General features: G+C 42.6%; 1 protein-coding gene across 6 annotated transcripts in view; it reads left to right on the plus strand.

The window, feature by feature from the left end:
• Window positions 1–20,414, plus strand: part of GREB1L (GREB1 like retinoic acid receptor coactivator) — a 326,780-nt gene that overhangs the window by 36,863 nt on the left and 269,503 nt on the right. Inside the window, exon 2 of one of the 6 annotated variants that reach the window (XM_085854463.1) lies at window positions 1,918–2,029. The exons of the other annotated variants lie outside the window; for them this stretch is intronic. The gene's annotated coding sequence lies outside the window, so the exon portion shown is untranslated. The remainder of the gene's footprint in view (window positions 1–1,917; window positions 2,030–20,414) is intronic. 6 annotated transcript variants of the gene reach the window in all.

Raw genomic sequence — 20,414 nt, forward strand, 5'->3', positions numbered from 1 at the left:
GCGTTCCCCATTACGGGTTACAATGTACGAGCTTCCGGATAGTGATGACTTCGTGTATTCTAATAATTTCTCGATTTCTTATGCGCATTTATAGATAAACACAATGCCCCAAGTTATGATCGTTTTCATATTAGACGGTGCATAAATTTCGGTAACATCAGAGTGAGCTGGTATGCTCCGAACCAGGAAGTAAATTTTTTTTCTCTCTCTTCTCTTCTCTTTTTGTTTTTCCTTGCGACGACATAGCAAATAGGCAAGATACGTTGGCGCTAATTGAATAATTGACCATTAAAACTAAATTGCGAATAATCGTAACCAATATGCGAACTTCCAGTCCACACACGTCCGGGCACGCGAGAGCGAAGAAACGGCCTGTGTGGTTGTTGTTTCCTGCTCGCGTTTGAGTATTTATTTAGTAATCTTTATTTTTATTTTTTTATTTTTACGGGCACGTACTAGTTTTATAAATAATATTTATTTACGAAATAGATACGTACACTTAATGGAAAATATAAAATCCATGGGCGTTTCTGGGACTATTATGAATACATATCTGTTCCCAGAACTTTCTGAACGGCATTAACAATGTGTGCCATGAAAGTTTCACCAACTTCAAAGTTGGTGAAATCAACTTCAAAATATATATATATATATATATATATATATATATATATATATATATATATATATATATATATATATATATATATATATTGATAATCCATACAATAAGTGTGTGTGTGCGTGCGTGTGTGGGCTCATGTGTGTCTCCTCTATAACTCCAAAACCATGACACCGAGCAGTCTGACACTTTGCATGCATACTAAGAAAACTCCAAGGAAGTGCAAGAGTGAAAATTTGGTGTTTGGGTTCATTAAAACATCCCTTTTAAAGATAATTAACGGCTTTATTTAATGAAATCCTTCATCAGGCGATCCTCAGCTGCATCGCTCTCTGGGTCCAAGGAGTTTCCTGGATAACCTCAATGGGGTCTGAGGCCGCCAAGTTTTTTGGCCTGCTCAACCATGCCCTGACTTGGAACAGGCCGCAAAGATTTCTTAACGATAAAGTTGTTTTCATTTTCCTCACCCATCCTATTGAATGCTTGTTCATCATAGCTACAAATTGCTGGGCACATTGCGATGCTTATAAACAACTGGAGACTTCAGAATTCGTGGCTTTATTTCATTTCCGCACATGTGATCACCACGAGTATCTCTTAAACTAAGTAGAATTGCAAAATTTAAGCTCCAGAATCGAACTTACAAGCTGTGCTCATTTGTACAATTCCTGGAACAACAATTTCTCAACAATCCTCTGGAAGAAGTCCTTTCATTCAAGCTTCTGGGTCTCAATATCTGTCATGATCTTTCTTGGGAAAGCCACATTTCCAACCTGGCCTCCAAAGCAAGTCGCCAACTGGGAATCCTCAGTCATGCAAAGTCCTTCCTTGGCCCACCTTAGCTCCTGACCACATACAAAGCTTTCGTCCACAGCCTGATGGAGGACTGCTCTCCCCTCTGAGCTGGTGCTCCTGCCTCTCACCTTTCTCCGTTTCAAGCTGTGGAAACCAAGGCATTTCGGATCATTGGTATCTCCTGCAGTGAGGCTGAGGCTTTGGGCTTCTCATTCTCTCACCGCAGGCAGGTCGGTGGTCTTTCTGTCTTCTACCATCTCCTCTTTGGTGTCGCCCCCCCCCCCCCCGCTCTGTCTATGTGTATATGTATATGTATATATATATATATATATATATATATATATATATATATATATATATATATATATATATATATATATATATATATATATATATATACATACACGAACACACTGTATCTAATATAAAAGCTCATCCTAACCACTCACTGACTCACTGACTGATTGATATTAATGTTCGGTACCTTCTGGGTGATTTAGAGAGCTGAAATTCCGCCTGCCGACGGATATTGAAGCCAATGCACCAGGAAAAATCATGGAATCGTTGGACAACATCCAGAAATGAAAATATAAATATATGAAAAAAATGCAGGTGAGCATCCTGAGACAATGGGGAAGCATGGTAATTTTGTTAAGGCCTGACAGTTTAGTTTTTCATTTGCCAGGTAGATAGCAGGGGTTTTAAACGATCACACCTGGTTTTATGGAGAACCCAGTGGTTAAAAAGAAAATGTTGCTGTTTGGGCATGTTTTATTGCCCTTCACTTCCCCTCACATTGCCTTCCCTTCCCTTCCCCTCATGCCACCTTCCCTTCCCTTCCCCTCACACTGCTTTCCCTTCCCTTCCCTTCCACTTATGCTCCCTTCCCTTCCCTTCCCCTCACACTCCCTTCCCTTCCCCTCACACTCCCTTCCCTTCCCCTCACACTACCTTCCCTTCCCCTCACACTACCTTCCCTTCCCCTCACACTACCTTTCCTTCCCCTCACACTACCTTCCCTTCCCCTCACACTACCTTCCTTTTCCCTCACACTACCTTCACTTCTCTTCTCCGCCCCTCACACTTCCTTCCCTTCCCTTCTCATCATGCTGCCCTCCCTCCCCCTTCCCTCATGCTTACCTCCTCCCAAACTTCCTCCCCTCTCCACCCTCCATGAACATTTCCGGGTGGACTCCGCATGCTGTATTAATCTGCTGTTTTAACATGCCCAATTTTGTTCAATCCCGTACTCCCCCACACCCCCTTCTCCACAAGTCCCACTAACAAACGCAAGTCCAGAAACCTTCCCTCCAAAACACCTCCCCCTCTCCACTTACCTCTTCCCCCCTCATCTCTCCCCCATTCTCCTCACTCTCACCCCCTCCCAGAATGTATAGCGATGTTTGGTGTGGTGTCACTCACCCCATCCCCCTTTCCTCACTCTTCCCGCCTTCCTAGCTCCCCTCTTCCTCACCCCCTCATAGCTATCCCACCTCTCCTGCTCCCACTTCCTCAATCCCCTCCCTCCTCTCTCTCTCCTCCCTCCTCTCTCCTCCCCTACTCTCCCTCCCTCCCTCCTCTCTCTCTCTCCCCCCTCTCCCCCTCTCTCCCTCTCCCCCCTTAATATTCCCATCAGTGAAGCGATGGGTTGTATTTGTTAGTATAATAGGATGTTTCACAAAATGGCCTATTTGAACATTTTATTATGGACTAGCAAATATCACCCGTCGCTTCAATGATGGGAATACTAATGTGGGGAAGCAGAAAAAGCAAGGGGAAGAGGGAGACGGGTGGGGGAAATACAGCGTGGAGGGGAAAGGAGAGAGGGGGGAGGGGGACAGAGTGGGGGTGGAGGAGCGAGGAGGGATTGGGGTGCAAGGGGGGGAGGGAAGACAGTGTGAGGTGAGAGTAACTGAAGGCAGACGTGTGGTGGACCGTTAATTATGATTCATACTGTTTCATCAAAATTATTCTGCATAGAATAAGAGTGAAGATGGAAATAAAATCATCTGTGAAATCCAATTTGTACAGGTCATACTATAAACACGGCCCGGAAACAAATACCGCCTGGACACGTCCAGAAACAAAACCTGCTGGATGCCTCCGGAGCCAAACCATCCAGACAAAAATACTGCTTGGACACATCTGAAGACAAACTCCCGTCCGAACATAAGAACCACCCATATGCGTCTGGAGCCAATCTGTCTGGAGACAAGCACCACCTGGATGTATCCGAGGACAAACACTGCCCGGACGTTTCTGGAGCCAAACACCGCCCAGACGTGTCCGGAGACAAACACCGCCAGGATGCGTCTGGAGACAAACACCGCCCATACGCGTCCGGAAACAAACACCGCCCAGACACATCCGGAGACAAACATCGCCAGGATGTGTCCGGAGCCAAGCTGGCCAGAGACAAGCACCGCTCAGACATGTCCGGAGACAAACTCCCATCCGGACATATACACTGCCCGAACACGTCCAGAGCCAAACACCAGAGGGAGAGAGAGAGAGAGAGAGAGAGAGAGAGAGAGAGAGAGAGAGAGAGAGAGAGAGAGAGAGAGAGAGAGAGAGAGAGAGAGAGAGAGAGAGAGAGAGAGAGAGAGAGAGAGTGAGAGAGTGAGAGAGAGAGAGAGAGAGAGAGAGAGACAGAGACAGAGACAGAGACAGAGACAGAGACAGAGACAGAGACAGAGACAGAGACAGAGACAGAGACAGAGACAGAGACAGAGACAGAGACAGAGAGAGAGACAGAGAGAGACAGACAGACAGACAGACACACACAGGGGTCGGGTAGGGGAGTTAGCAGAGATAATATGTTCTGCTTTTTGGACAACACACACACACACACACACACACACACACACACACACACACACACACACACACACACACACACACACACACACACACACACACACACACACACACACACACACACACACACACACACACACACACACACACACACACACACACACTTGCGCTTGGCCAGCAATTTTTCAGGAATCGGCATATTGGAGTCAGTGTGATTACCAATGACAGTACGTGCTGCATACAACCCCAAAACATGAGTAGCTTTCACCGAAAAACAATGTTCCATTTATATTGATGTTTCAGGGATATGTTCACAAACATTAATCTTTATAAACACCTGCGTGTAACGGGTGGAGAAAATATTTGGCTCGGTAATTTAGAAAATACGTTAATACTGCAAACGGCTCGGAAATCGGGTGTTATTTCACAATGACTCGCTCAGAATGAATGACGGAGCACGGACCACTCGCTCAGAATGACTGAGCATAAACCACTCACTCCAGGATGATGGAGTATGAACCACTCACTCAGGATGACATAGCACGGACCACTCACTCAGGGTGACGGAGCACGAACCACTCGCTCAGTGTAACAGAGCACAAACCACTCCGTCAGGGTGATGGAGCATGGTCCACTTGCTCAGGGCGATGGAGCATGAACCACTCACTCAGGATGACTGAGTATAAATCACTCACACAGGATGATGGAGCACGAACCACTCGTTCAGGGTGACGGAGTACAAACCACTCGCTCAGGGAAACGGTGCATGAACCACTCGCTCAGTGTGATGGAGCATGAACCACTTGCTCAGGATGATGGAACACGAGCCATTCGCTCAGGGTGACGAAGCCAAGCTACTTGCTCAGGGTGACGGAGCACGAACCACTCGCTCAGGGTGATTGAGCACAAACCACTCGCTCAGTTTGACAGTGCACGAACCACTCGCTCAGGGTGATGGTACATGAACCACTTGCCCAGGCTGACGTAGCACAAACCACTGGCTCTGAATGACGTGGCGTGGAAAAAGCATCCACAGTGAGTGAACAATTTGATCAGAATGACTTGGCGCAGTACCGCTGTCGATAATGGGCGCTTGGCAAGTGGCCTAAGCACTCAAGCAAGCACTAATTTAATGGTTGATAATTAACATCCAGCCAGGCTGTTGCTGCATCCCATATAGGATCCCTTTAACTTTAAAGCCGGTCTTCACTGCGCACTCAGCAGTTAATGAAATAAAATCAATTCGTTCAAACAATGATTTTATCCGTGAAAGAGTTGCTGCTTAATGCAGAACAACCCTGAAGACATCGCAAAGTTCAATCGCCCATGAAATATTGCAGAAATTGCAGAAAATCCGCCATGTTGCCTGCCCTTCTGCGTATGCGTCATGTGGTACATCAGTTCGGGGTCCCGCAAACGTTATTACTTTGTTTTAAAACATCCGTTTTTCTCCAGATTTGCTTTGATTCCTTGTAGAGCACCTCGCGAATCCTCTGCCAATAGAGACACAGATCTGGCAGACTCTATGGATAAGCAGTCCCCCCTGGGGAGCATGGCATGAGGTCAAGCAGTGAATTCATGAAATCATCCAGCTGAATGAAGCTGGTTAATTTTGGCACGTTCCGAAAATTTTTGTTTACTCAATATAATTCTCCAAACAGTTGAAAAGACATGTTTAATGCTTTGGAAATTTCACATTTTCTTGTGTATGTATGGAGGAGGGAGGGAACAAAATCTTGCTTGCTCAAAGTAAATACAGTACGTATATCAGCTTAGTTATAAGACTCGTTTATTTGTTTAAATTATCAGATTTCACTCCAGATTTCGACATTTATTTTGTCCGGACGATATCCGATCCTCAAAACCAAAACAATGTTTCGATGATATACTTTAATTCGTCCGTGAGAGCGGGTCGTGGAAAATTGTATCTTACAAAAGCGATGTATACAGCGATTCGTAGCTTTGATGAACAGGCATTCAATAATATGAGTGAGGAAAGTGAAAAAATAAACTTTATCATTAAGAAATCGTTGCGGCCTGTTCCAAGTCAAGGCATGGTTGAGCAGGCCAAAAAACGTTGCGGCTTCAGACCCCAGCGAGGTTACCAGGGATACGCCTTAAGACCCCACACAGAGTGGTGACTGAGGATGCGCCTGATAAAGGATGTAATATAATAAGGCCGTTAATGTTCTTGAAAGGAGGTTTTTTAATGAACCCAAACACCCAATTTTCAGTCTTGCACTTCCTTCGAGTTTTCTTCGTTTGCATGTAAAGTTTCAGGCTGCTAGGTTTCATGGCTTTGGAGTTTTTGAGGAGACGCTGACACATTGACACTCGTTGACATTTATTGGTGTAGAAAAACAACAAAAGGTAGCAAGTTCAGTGATACGTTGATGGAAAGCATACACCATGCCTTTTTCAAATCACTCACTATCCTTGATTGTAATTGACATTTTCAATGTGAGCTCCGCCTCTGTGTTCAAGCCAGCTTTGATCCTGGCTCCTAAATTCTCCACAACTCGTCTGCAAGTGGCTGGAGTCGTAGTCTGATGGTAGTCCTCCACCTCCTGCTTCAGGACAGCCAGGGTCTGATGTTTGTTGGTGTAAACTTGACCTTTGGCAGCACCCCAAAATAAACAAATCCAATGGATTCAAATCAGGGCTGTGAGGCACCCCCTCATGCGCTGTGCCCAGGCTGATGACATGATTTCCAAACAGCTGGTGGAGCAAGTTGATGGCTTCACCAGCAGTGTGCAGTGGGGCATCGTCCTGCATGAACTATGCAAGTCTGAGTTGGTTTAGAGACAGTCGTTGAGCGAGATAAGCGTGGAATCGGTGTAAGACCTCACGGTACCACTTGCTGTTGACTGTCACCGTCTTACCATTGGCATCCTTGAACCAAAACGGTCCCAGCTTACCCCATCTGGCATTCAGTGCACAGAAGCAAGTGGACTTGAGGCCCTTGAGAGACATCTCAAACACCTCCTCAGGAGGCTCAGCACCCCAGAAGATGTTGTTGTGATTGTTGATAGCCCCATTCAAATGGAAGTGTGTTTCATCACTGGACCACAAGGAGTTGATCCAATTTGGGTACCTTTCCATTCGGTCACTGAACCAATCACATATTGTTACTCAGCTTGCCATGTCATTCAGAGTTGGTTTATGTTTTCCAAATATGATGTAGGGGTAGAGCTTCAGTTTAGAAGTGAGAATATGCCACACAGATGAGGCTGAGATTGCCAGTTCTCGGGAATGCCGATGGTGGGATTTCTTAGGACTTTCAATAGCAGAATCTCTCACAAGATTAATATTCCCTTGGTCCTTCATAACACTTTGTGTGCAGCCACTGTTGCCTATATTTTGATTTTTCAAGCTTCCATGTGCTTGGAAGTGCTCCACAATTGCTGAATGCTCCAACTGGAAGGTACATTATGGGTGTGAACATTGTTATACTGACTATCGTTGATGCACCTGCACGTAGCATTTTGTCTCAAACCACAAAGTCATGATTTTCACGTTTTTTTCCACTGTGAACACCATCGTTGACGTAGGACCGACTGACTACTTGTTGGAAGTGGCATGTACCACTACCACCATAACCTGCAAGAGAGAAGGGTAGAGCATTAGAAATGACAGAAGGCTATCTGCTCAAATAGTCTACTTTTTTGAAACACTCTGTTCGGGCAGAACACCAGAGTATGAATGAATATATATATATATATATATATATATATATATATATATATATATATACACATATATATATATATATATATATATATATACATATATATATACATATATATATATATATATATATATATATACATATATATATATATATATATATACATATATATATATATATATATATATATATATATACATATATATATATATATACATATATATATATATATATATATATATATATATATATATATATATATATATATATATATATATATATATATATATATATATATATATATATATATATATATATATATATAGAAATCGGGTGGACCAGAAGTAATAGGGCAGTTGCCAGAACAATAGCCACGACAATTTTGTTGTTATTTTATAACTTATTGTTATTATTTTGATTATTAATTGATTTTTGGTTGATGTTATTTATTGATAATTATTTTGATTGCAGAATCCCTAAAAGGTGGAAGAGTTGAACCATGGAGGATCTTTTTCTGAATAAATGTGGAATCTTTGACTGCCCTATTACTTCTGGGCCACCCGGTATTGTCGTGTCAATGGCTCAACTAACGTCGAGCTCATTGTGGCGGGAGGTTAAAATCCCGCAATGTTCCGAGTGGCTTAATTCCTATGGAGACATTCCAAATTAATGACGGACAATGCGTGCGCAGGTAATGAGGAGAAACATGAGACCCTTAAAGCTTTTAAAACCAATGGGTTTATTCCCGAACCACAAGCAACCAGGGAAAGATTGACCTGACGAAATGAATATGACGGCAGGTTGGGATCGGGAAGAAAGGGGAAGCACCAAATCGATAATAAATAATTATGTAAAATGAGAATAGATATGAATCTAAAGAAGCAAAGGCACCACACACCAGATGCAATCACAGATGGGAAAGGGACAAAACCGGGGGACTTAGCTCTGGTGGCAGCGGGGACAAGTAGGCGATGAGTAGGTAGGGATGATAAGCAGGATGATGGATGATGAGGTGATGGGCAGGACAACGAACAGGCTCCGGGCGATGAACACAGGCACAGGGCAAGGGCAGGAAGGCAGGCAGCACAACTTCCTCAAAACTTTCACACTTTTTGTCCTTATAAAATCGTTTTCCTCAGCACTCAAAGAAACTCAGACTCAATTATCCTCAGCGGTCTTTTTCTCCTCAGTCACTCCGTTCTCCTCTGACTTCCAACTCAGTTCTCTCCTCATCATATTCACCTCACCTCAAGCTTTGACGCGCCTTTTCCGACTCTCTCAACCACCGGATTTGGCTTGTCCCTCTTCTCCCCAGGCAATGCTCTGCCCCTTCGGAGGAGTATATAACTCCGCCCCTCTCTTGCCAAGTCTCCCGGCGCCCCCGGTAGAGGTTTACATCGAGGTTATACGGCACAATTTCCTGAACCATAATCCCTAACTATTACCATGCACCACCCCCTGTATGGTGCACATTCAAACAGGACAATTATTAAGCCAACGTTTCCCTTCTTATTACATCGAGATTGGCTAACTACCCGTACTCTATACATTTATATCTGCTCTATGTGAATATCTAACTGCCCCCTCCCCCACAATATATGTATATATATATATATATATATATATATATATATATATATATATATATATATATATATATATATATTACAGTAATCTTAAAATAAAGAATACCACAAACATTGACTTTTTCGACCTGGGATGAAAGATTGATTTGGATGCTCTATTAAAATGTACGTGAAGTTCCTGCTCTTTCATGAGCCGAGATACCTGTGTCGAAAAGGACAGAAGGTGGTGGTTGATCTCATGTTTTCAAAATACAGTGGTACTGTGGTCAATATGAGTGAACTCTGCTTCTTGAATCCATGATGAGCAAGGAACCTCTTCGTATTTGTTGCCATCATGGTTGTCAATCACACCTTGTACGACACAGACTGCTGTGACGTCACAGCAACACCAACTCTTTATCTCAGGATAATGAAACACCACATTAAATGTGGCGATTGCTCAGAAAAAATGGAAATATATCGTTAGATTTAAAAATGTAAACTTTCGTTGTTTCTTGAACGATTGTTAGTATCTCGTTTGTCGAACTTTTTGAACTGTAAATACGACAAAGCATTTTGCTCTGTAAACACACCTTTGTCATTGGTGCTGTAAATTCTGCAACAAATATGTACTTTACCTGGCTAAATTCTGTTGGTAGAGGACTTTATTATCATCTCGTTTTTAAAAAAAAGCAGATTTAGTAGGATTTTAGAAATAAGACGATCATAGAATAAGATTTCTGCAATAAAATGTCACGTTATCCTGACATTCATAGTTATCTTCAACATTAGTATGCATCACCTGACTACTGGTTTCTTCAGCTTTGAGGGGCTGCCCTTGATGTCACATGCCCTTGACGTGGTGCCCATGGCAAGAATTTGTCACATGGCAAGAATTTAGCCAGTGTGCTGGCCCACAATGGCCTGCTCTTTTTGGAGGATTCTGTTACATTTTTTAACATCCATAATCTGAATGCAAACAGGACAGCCGATCAAATGACCCTCCAATGGATGGCTTACCCTTAGACACGTACACATGGACGTGACAAGAAACTGCATGGCCATTGGGTGGGGTCGTTTGGTAGGGGTTGTATCTTCCTCGTCGCATATCACATCTCTATCGGAAGATTTTGACTGTGGCGATGTTGGATTTCCACGGTTCCTGTTTACAGACACAGAAAGGTGTGACATCTGGTTCTCTTGCGTGAGGTAATAGCAAGAAGCATTCCAATTGAGGGTCCTGGTTGCATCATATCTTGGGGTGTGTCGATGTTGTGCCCCACGTATAATCTGCTGTTGACGGGGTGTCCTACGTACGTCAAAGCATGAATTTGGAATTTGATCATGGTCCATAAGCAAATCCTATCAGACGGGACATCCAGCTTAACGTCATTCTGAAGGATGGCATGCTCATTGCTGCACTGCCTCGCCTGCTAATCACCACGACGACAGTATACCGTCAGGTTGGGAATCAAACCCAGACAAAGCTACTTGAAGGTGACTGACAGCACTACCTTTGAGCCATCTTTCGGTCCCTGAAAATGACTGATTCATAATATTTGTCTTTGAAATAGGAATGACACAGCTGTTTGATGGAGTGGTTAAACACATTTCTTTCTCCGCTGATCCATGCGGGTTAGATTCCCACGGCTGCTCACTGTTTACATGCTGAACTTACCAAACACGCTCAACACGAGTCGATGAAGGCCTTCATACTGCAGTTGGGAGGAATGGATTAGAATAGTTTAGATTGTGGTAGTAATGCATACGATGCATTATATAACAATTTGATGTGAATTAAAGTAAATTGGTTGAGTTTCATTGGGTGTTTTTAAGTAATTTAGGCTTTTTCATTTCCTTGGACGCGTCAGTGAGTATTCCCTTTCAGCTTTCCCCAAAAGACCCAATGAGTCGAAGGTCTGATTTGAGAAACTTTCTCATACATATTGAAAGAGACATTTGTTGAAACATCGTTTTTCATTTCTGTCATTTGTCTGAAAGATCCATGGCTTGTTCCCTCTGTCACCGAAGGTGAAGGTGGTTGTGTATCGTCCATTTCTGTCTGTTTGTCTGTTTGCTTGTGTGCAGGATATCTCAAAAAGTTGTGGACGGATTCGGCCGAAACTCGGTGGACACGGGTGCGTAGCAAGGACGAATTGATTCAATTTTGGTGAAAATCCGAATCCGAATCTGGATACGAGAATTATTTAATTTTCAAGTGATTCTTCACTGTTGAAAGGGCCAAAAACGATATAGTACTGTATAGCATGATATTTAAAAAATGTATTGGGCCTGATATGTTCTCGTGGATCAGGCATTGCGTGGCGTAGGGATCCGCTCTACCCAGTGTCCTTCTCGTTATATGTGTGACATTGAGGCATCGGTCTCCAGTTCCATGTGGTTTCACCTCCCCTTTCTACCCCACCTATCATCCCACCCCCCCCCCCCATTGCTCGTGGTCTTGCAAGTGTGCGGAGACCTTTCAGTGCGGTGACAAAAATGTTTCGTGTGTGTTCGAGTCTGTGTCAGAGTTTACATGTTTGGATTTCTCTTCCAGACCATCACAAGTGCAAATCATTTAATTCCTGAAGCAAGATGGCTGACGGACAGGCTCGCGGTCCTTTCATTTTGGTTAATCTCAATATATCGATAATATCCCTCTTGATCAAATCAAGGATTTCTAGAAATTGACTTGAATATTTTCATGGTAAAACTGAAGGGCACTCGGTAGAGCGCTTACCTCCATGAAGCTGAGGAGTTTATGTTTTATATATCCCATTGATGACAATCACTCGCAAGCATCAAAGTCACTTGCATGTGTGTAAAATTTGAACTGTACCTTTCATCAGCTGTTCAAGACCTTTTCAGCATGTTGTTTGATGATGGTGCTAACTTGTATTCCCAATCAGGTTTTTGTGCCTGGTGTTGGCTTAATGGTTAGAGTAGTGGGCTTGCGATCCTAGGATCGTGAGTTCAAATCTCACTTGGCTGTTAAATTAATACCAGACAGGGTTGACTCTGCCTGTTATCCTTCTGAGGTTGGCAAAATGAGTTCCAGCATGCTGGGATACTGTGTTGGAGTGGTGACCTGTCCTAGATTGTGTCCAATAGACGAGGACGCTGCTTTGGCAGCACCAATGCTTTGCACAGAGTATTGTCCCAATGGATGGATGGATCTCATTGATGATCTGGATTTGCACCTGAACTAAAATTGAATTGGCTTGTTCTTGTCACCTAACCAATTTATCCCCCAAGTTTTGTCTGAATCTGTCCATAACTTGAGGTATCCTGCTATATATTGTTTTAGCTCTATCACTCTATTGTGAAGAAGCACTCAAAAAATTCTCAGATCTTCACCAAAATCGAACAATTCTTCCTTGTTACACACCCACCATCCCCACCAAGTTTCGTATGAATCCGGCCACAACTTTTTGAGATATCCTGCTATATGTAGTTTTTGGCCCGATCTCTCAATGGTGAAGACACAAAAAAAAAATTATCGGATCTGGATCCTGATCCAGATCTTCACCAAAATTTAATAATTTCGTTCTCGTGACATACCCAAGGACTCCACCAAATTTTGTCTGAATCCATCCGCAATGTTTTGAGATATCCTGTCCACAAACAAATGAAAAAATCACTCACAGAGCGACACTTGGCAAAACAGAACAAAGTAGAAAGGAATTCGGTGGAGCACATGCCTCCGCCAGGGTGAACCGTTTACATTTTGTATTCCACAGATGGGCTGGATCTGAACCAAAATCGAATCGGCTTGTTCTTGTCACCAAACCAACTCATCCACCTTGTTTTTTCATGACTTGTCCACAACTTTTTGAGATATCATAATATATATGATTTTGGCCCTACCTCACAATTTTACAAATCAGGCCGATGTTTACCTTTTGACCTTAGAAAGTATTGGTGGTTGAATTCATTGACCTGATACGCAAATGCTCTTCAAATTTCAAGTTAATCAGATTAAAATTGAGGATTTTAGAAATCTCACCTAAGTTGTTACCCTCTGGCCTATTTTGACCTTTTGCCATATTTTGACCTCAAAAAGAATTGGCTGGTTGAATTCAGTGACCTGAAATGTAAATCCTCTTCAAATTTCAAGTCAATCGGATGAAAATTGACAATTTTAGAAATAGCACCCTAGTTGTTGACTTTGAGCCTATGTTGACCTTTTGATTCATGTTGATCTCAAAAATAATTGGCGAGTTGAATTCAATGACCTGAAATATAAATCCTCTTCAAATTTCAAGTCAATCGGATGAAAATTGACAATTTTTGAAATTGCTCCAAAGTTGTTGACATTTGGCCTTTGCTGACCTTTTGGCATATGTTGACCTCAAAAATAGTTGGTGGTTGAATTCATTGACCTGATATGCAAATCGTCTTCAAATTTCAAGTCAATCTGATGGAAATTGACAATTTTAGAAATTTGGCCCATGTTGACCTTTTGGACGATGTTGACGTTTTGGCCTACAAGACCTCAAAAATAATAGGTGGTTGAATTCCATTGACCCGATATGCGAATCCTCCTCAAATTTGAAATCAGTCGGGTGAAAATTGAGGATTTTAGAAGAAATTTGAAAAAGTTGTTGACCTTTGGCCTATGATGACCTTTTGACGTCAAAAATAAAAAGGATTCCGTTAGACCAACAACTTCACCATTTGGTGAAGTTTCGTGAAGACCGGTTTGAAATTGTGACCTGTAGTTGATTAAAGGTGAGCGGACAGACAAACAAACATAAGTGATCAACATACTTGTCCCCAAATTTTTTTTTTTGCCAAAAACAAACTCACAGACAGACAGGGGTGAAAACGCAGCCTTCATCCACCTTCGGTGGATTGAGGTTATATTTTTGAGATGCTGCATGACAAAAATACCTTCCATTTGAAAATATCTCAAAGTCAGCAAAGAGCCATTAAATTATTATGTTTTTTTAAAAGCCAAGTTATATTGTCTGACATTTCCATCGTAACTATTGCTCGAGCTTGTGAGGAATTGTGAGAATATCCTTCTTTCCAAGTTAAGGAATAAAACTACAGCCATAATAATGGATCTGACGCCTCAAATTCAAACACACGCGCTTTCGATTGATCCTCGGTGGACGCTGTTTTTGGAGGAGGTTTTTGCAACTAGATAATAATCATTGTCCAACAGGATGGTGCAGGGGGAGCACACTTACTTTTGAGTTGTCTCGTCTAAATTTGATTCCCAAACCGACTATAAACTGTGCGCCGTCCCTTGGAAGGATATTAAGCCGGGTGTCCCATTCCCTATCATTAGCTGGTGGATGTTAAAGATCCAATGGTGTCCCTTGTCGGCTTGGGGAGTTATCCTCGGCACCCTGAACAAATTACAAATTCCTGCCCAAATCATCCATAGTCGAATGCCCGGCCCTGGCCAGCCGGTTCACGAAAGACTTGGGCCATCAACGTTCTCAAGAAGGTGGAAATAATCTGGGCCGTTTCAGAAATAGTCTTGATTTGAATATTTCGCTTTTACACTAAACAACAACAATTAATGTAATGATATCCTTGTCAGTCTGTCTGTCCTTCTGTCACGTATCGTGAGATGCGGAAACTCACAAGATTTTGAATCAAACATTGTTTTCATTGTTATTTAACTTGAATGTTGTGTGCGCGTGCGTGTGCGTGCGTGTATACAGTATAAATCACGAGGAAGGTAAAATTTATTTCGGATCATTTAGTAATACAATTAGGCGACTCGCAATCACTTGAGAGCGTCAATTCCACGGAATTCCGAAGGACATATCTCGTGAGATTGTGAATGGGGTGAAAGGAGAAGTTGGAAAGGTGGTAAAGCAGGTTATGAATAGGTTTGAGTTGGTGAAGTTGGTGGTAATGGCATTACCATAAGGTGGATATGGGAGGGGAAAGAGAGTCAACTCTTCCACCATTTGAATGAATTAATGAGGAAATAATAAATAATATGTAATGATAAAAGAATTCCCCCTCTTGTTTTGAAGAATGTGGGAAGAAAGGGGGAGGGGAAGACAGAGGGCTTTGTGTGTGTGTGTGTGTGGGGGGGGGGTTGAGGACTTAGAGTGTGGAGAGGATTGAAACCTTTGGGTTGGAAGGGGGCTTAGGTCTTGAGTTTGGGAGCTGGTGGGAGGGGGAGTTGAGGACTTTGTACTTGGAGGGGGGGGGGGTGGAAGTTGAGAACTTGGGGTGGGTTCGTTGGGGGGACGGGGGCGTTGATTTCATAAAGCACCATCTTTAGGGAGTACATAGCTTGACAATCTTAAATTCTCATCATATATTTAACTGTCCTTTACACAATGTTGTTGAAGTCACATTTTACATTACGCGGAATCCCCGCAGGTACATGCTCATAATAACTATAATCCTTGTGCTGTTCAAGTGTCATGCAACGCCTGCAAAAGGAAAAGACGAGCTTGCCCACGGATTTTGTCTTCGGTAAATCCTGACTGCTCACAAACTGTATTTGTTGTTTATTTTTACTGATTACGCCTATCTGCTTTAGAAATCGCCACGTTTCAACAATCACTCGCAGGCTCCAAAGTCACTTGCATGTGAGTGAAATTTGACCTGCACCTTTCATCAGCTGTTCAAGACCTTTCCAGCATGTTTGTTTGATGATGGTGGTCACTCGAATTCCCAATCAGATTTTTATTTCCATAATTTATTTCTAAGCTCTAAGTTTGTGAGCGCTTTGTTGTGTTTTGGTGGTAATATGAAAGTCCATCATGAATTGCACTTCGTTGCCAGTTTCAATTTCAATTTGTGATACAACCTGACAAATGTAAACCTTCAGAGAAGCCATTCCTTTGATTACTCTTGAAAACACCATTTAAATCATGGACCAGTGGCATGTTCTGATTTTCTTGGTCTCCGTTAAAGTAGAGACCTGCTTCAACCCCAGGTCCTTTTTAACGACAGGCTCAATTTCACTGAAGGTCTGATAGATTAAAAGCCAAGCTTAATTCCAGGTTTAGCTTCCCTCAAGGTAATTTTTTTTAATTCCTGGCTTGGTCTAATTCCAGACAAGACCAGTTTAATTCCAAGCACAGTTTAACACCCACAATCGATTCGGTTCAGAAGGAATGGTATCAATGGATGGTTCCAAATTGACACTTTATTTCAGCTCGACTGGCTGCTCCCTTAATAGGTCTTTTCCTTCTTAGCCCTGGGTCACTGCGTTGCTCTCGCTTGGTGTCAGAGGACAAAGGATGGAAAAGTTTGGGGAATTGGGTTGGTTGGAGTGAAGGGAGGTGCAATGGAGTGGCAGGGCTGTGGTGGAGGGGGTTTCATTCTGGGATTTGAGGTCCACACTGCCCCCATTGTGCTTCACAGCATGCTGGATGCTGCATGACATCCGCCATCAATTGGCACCAACTGTTTGATTCCTCAGTGCTGATCTTGATCAGGTCACTGTGCTGTCATTTTGGCAACTGACATACTCCTGAAACATTGAGTTGTGCATGCTGGGGACAAAACTTTAACAAATTGCAGAAAAACGGTTCGTTTGACTTCATGACTTGACGATGCCAAAAGGACTTGTGACAAGTGGTTCAAAGTAAATAAAGTCATTTGGCTGAGACTTGGCAAACATACACGATGCCCATACAAGTGAAATCCAAACACACACTTTAATCTGAGATTGCATTGTGCTTGGCGATTGGTCAGAATGTGTGGGTTTTTTGGGGGTTTGTCAGCCTGTCCACACCACTCAACCCTCAACTCCCTCTTCCACCCTCCCCCCTGCCCCACCCCATGCCGTACTGACACTTGAGTGCCTCAGTGCTTGGCGCCTCCATGCCAAGTGCCCGCCAGTTGTTTATTGCTTCACCTCCTGTGCAAACAGCAGCCACGGTGACCAAGCGGCCATCTGCTCTGAGGCTCTTGGACAGCCGCGGAGACTGTGGAGGCCAATACAAAGTGAGCTTCAGGAAAAAAAAGGAAAGAGAGAAAATGAAACGGGGTTAGCTGGGTCGCCGTGACCTCCAACTTGAACGTGTGTTTGCTTGTGTGATAGCCACAGTCACAGACACAGCAACGCAACATTGCTGCCAGGGCTGCAGTGGAGTGGGGATTCCAGGAAAATAGTAAGCACGCCATTCATTCCCTCAGCTGGTGAATGGGACGTGACGAACAGAAAGAACGTTCTACTCTGTGAAGTTGAACATCAGTGTCAAAGCCACTTAGGCCTGACATGTTAAGTTCCAGTTTACTGGTGATCTCCATGAGGCAAGTTGAGTGAGTCAGTTCATCTCCTTAATTCAATAACATGACATTCCCTACAAGGAACTTCAATGCAGGAGGAGGCCATTAGGCCCATCTCAAGCCTGTTTGTCTGCGCTTTATCCTTTATAAATGCTGAACGTCAAGCAAGGAAGCAGCTTGTAGTCTTTGGTACGACTCAGCTGGGGCTCAAATCGTTAACGCCGTACATTGAGAGTGGACACTCTCAGCATTACACGATTTCATGATTTCATATCCCAGTATTTGGTATTCTTACGTCGAGTTCAATAGGTGGTACAACTTGTGCTGAAAGCGATCGCTCTGCTTTCGGAACAGAGATTCAAGTGTTTGTACAATCACGTGTGGGCATGTGCGGTGGAGAAAGGACGGAATGTTCTAGGCCAATGTGCCAGTGTCCTCCTTACTAGGAGAGCCACAGGAACGGTGTTTATCTCGTTCGAGCAAAACTTAATGGCAGTTGTTTGTGCCAGAGACGTCCTGTGCTTTGTTGTTGTGGCACCGTTCCCTGATATAGCAAAGTTAACTTTTCTATTTCCGTTGTAAAGCTGTTCCATAAATCAACTCGATTTGCAGCCTGCATTGTGGTATTGCCCTGAGGGTAGCCTGTAATTATTTGTTTCACTTGACTCCGCTCAAGAACTATATTTTAAGTTAGATTTGTTACGGGGCGCTTAGTGGGCCAACTCGCACACTGATCAACTGTCATCATCAGCTTGAAGTTTTCTTTTTATAAACCCGTGTAAGAGCAGCCATTACCACGTAGAGAGGTGCTACCATTAACTCAGGTGGCCAGCTCAAGCTCTGTGAGCAGCACCTCCTCATGATCTGGAAGGCAGAACCGACTACTGCAAAGTGTGGTTATTGAGGATATAAACAATGCAAATTTAACAGCAGATGTGATTTGTAACTGCAAAGACATGTGGTGGAAAGAAACTCGTGGTTACAACACACACACACACACACACACACACACACACACACACACACACACACACACACACACACACACACACACACACACACACACACACACACACACACACACACACACACACCATCATCACATCTCATGAGAAACTTATCACAAGGAAAACATTTTTACTTTTTAAGCCTATGACTACAATAACAACTACTACTACGACGACTACTACTGTTTCCTTAAGAATTTTTTGGGGCCAAAGGTCTTGTTTTTACTCTTTACTGATTTGTTTGATACATATGCAAAATCCAGGCCAATAACTTTTTGCATCATTCCCACCTTCTGGTGGGGTTGGCAAGATAATGTTTTTGGGCCAAGTGTTGCACGAACCTGCTGGCCTCTGCCTCTACTTACCTCATGTTTGACTGCAGCTGATTTGTGTAGAAAGTTGGAATTTGTTCAGTGTTCTGGTGATAACCCAACTACTCTTCACAAAGGACACATGTGCGATCATTAATGCCCACCAATGCCCCCAGTGTTGAGAAATGGGTCCTCTGACTCGATGTCCATCTGATGGAGAGTGCACACATTGATATAGCATTTTGCATGTGAAATTACAGGGTGACTATATAGCTTGATCAAGATTTAAACCCAGGTGAGAGAGCTCAGTACTACCACTACCACTACTGAGTGTGCATACCTCGAGGCAATCCTTCCAGGTCTTGTTTTTACTCTTTAATGATTTGGATCATACATATGCAAAATCCAGGCCAATAACATTTTGCAAACACCAACAAACTCATTTTTGGCAAGAACAAAAGTTTAATGCTTCTTTGAATGTGCATGATGTTTGGCCCGAGTTTTACATTAAACCTAAAGAGAATGGTGCAACACGGGCATGAGGGCTCAAAATGGCCTTACATCAGAAATTATTTCTATAAATTGTCATGTATGTATGTGTATATATATATATATATATGTATATGTGTATATATATATATATATATATATATATATATATATATATATATATATATATATATATATATATATATATATATATATAACGAAAACTCTCATCTTCTATGTATGTATGTTCCCGAAATACAGCCAAAACGTTACACGATAGCACAAAATTTTTTGGCCCACCTTACTTGCCATTCTCCTGCCGTGTGCAGTATCAAGTTTCGTTAAAATCGGACAACGACAAAAATTATTAAAAAATCAATTCCCGATTCAGTCAAGTACTCTTCGGGAGAATTTGATCAATGCAAACAACCTCAGCGGTATAGTTCGCTGGAGCTATCTTTTTTTTTTTTTGAAATGATTTTTTTTTCTCAACCACTGTGACAACGGGAACGCAACGGGTTCACGGGTCATCTAGCATATATATATATATATATATATATATATATATATATATATATATATATATATATATGTATATATATATATATGTATATATATATATATATATATATTAATATATATATATATATATATATATATATATATATATATATAAAGCCTGGTGTTGGCTTAGTGGTTAGGGTGGCAGCTTGGGATCCAAGGGTCCTGCGTTCAAGCCCCGTTGGCTGCTGAATTAACACCAGGGGTTGACTCAGCCTGTCATCCTTCCGAGGTCGGCGAAATGAGTGCCAGTGTACTGGTCCCGGTGTATGCCCCGGTTAGAATAGGTGTACCATATCCCTGTGTGTCGTAAGAGGCGACCAGGGTTGGCGTCAGGAAGGG

Source organism: Eptatretus burgeri, chromosome 14, assembly GCF_056783735.1.
Source record: "Eptatretus burgeri isolate ZD-2024b chromosome 14, Ebu_testis_v1, whole genome shotgun sequence".
NCBI lineage: Eukaryota > Metazoa > Chordata > Myxini > Myxiniformes > Myxinidae > Eptatretus > Eptatretus burgeri.